The following is a 1,241-nucleotide window of genomic DNA, read 5'->3' as shown; positions in this document are numbered from 1 at the left end:
CTTTTGAGGAGAGACTTGCAAGCCATTTAAGGACTAAAATAAAAATTGAGCAATTTATATAGTACTGTAAGCTCATGAGACTTATTTTATCATGTGGTTTTGAGGGAAGAATTGTGACATGAAAGAGGGCTTTATGCGCTGTGAAGGTCAAGAGCTTATGGTGGTGATGGTTGCCTCAAAAGTTTACATACACTGATGTACACGTGAGGTCATTTTGCAGGAGAATTGTTGGAATTGCACACGTGGAGGACTTTGAAGCAATACAAGACCCAGATATACGTGCAGAGTGTGAGAGGCGAGCTTTGAAAGCAGCTAAGAAGATAATGAAAGAAAGGCAGGCATTGTCATCAATCAGTCAAGTGTTTGAGCTGATCAGTCCGGAGCTCTATGAGTAACTATATGCTTATAAAAAGAAGCATATAAACAAGGCAGCTAAGTCTACATAATTGCCATACGGTCTTGTTCAACTTTCATGCTTAGGTTAATGCATGATGCTAGTCTAGTGGAGGACGTGTTAATGTTTTTGCTTGATGATATATCACTTCTAGACTGTCTCTATGGTTACAAGCATAATTATAAAATGTTGTTTATTTTTGGGTTTTACTAAGGATGCAAAAAAGAACCAGTGCAAGGTATAAGAAAACAAAAGCTACTTAGCGAAAAGAAAAAAAGTGGGGAAAAAAAACAACACAAATAACTAAAGCATATGTTCTTGGATGTGTAGCCTAATCAGCTCATAGAGTTTAAACAAGAGATCAAGGGTTAAAATCCTACTCTCTTTAGTTTTTAGGGGGGTGAGTCTCTTAAAGGGAACTTACCGCTCATAAATTAAATGCCTTACCCAAGTAATTCATTTGTAGAAGAAAAAAGAGCCTCTTTCTAGTACAAAAATTAAATGCTTTGCCCAAGTAATTCATTTGTAGAAGAAAAAAGAGCCTCATTCTAGTGCAAAATGGATCTCTTCTTATTCATGTCCTCAAAAAAATTGGGATATGAACACGCTTTAGCAAGAGCCCTTTGGTTTTAAATGAGTGGCATTGTTAAGCATGGGCATGATGAGTAAAAAATGCTCTCGATCCTTTTGTAAGGGAGATTTTAGTGTGAAATTTAGGGCCATTTAATGGTTTGATAAATTCCCTATATGTCAACTAGATGTGGAAAGAAGAGTTGGCAAGGTATGGAAGAATACACCTATTTTGACACTTTAACAAAAAATAATATCATAATTGATCCTCAAATAT

This window comes from Cibotium barometz, chromosome 15 (genome assembly GCF_041138505.1).
Source record: "Cibotium barometz isolate CiBa-2024 chromosome 15, ASM4113850v1, whole genome shotgun sequence".
Classification (NCBI taxonomy): domain Eukaryota; kingdom Viridiplantae; phylum Streptophyta; class Polypodiopsida; order Cyatheales; family Cibotiaceae; genus Cibotium; species Cibotium barometz.
The sequence above is the reverse complement of the archived record's forward strand: the minus strand, read 5'-3'. Positions refer to the sequence as shown.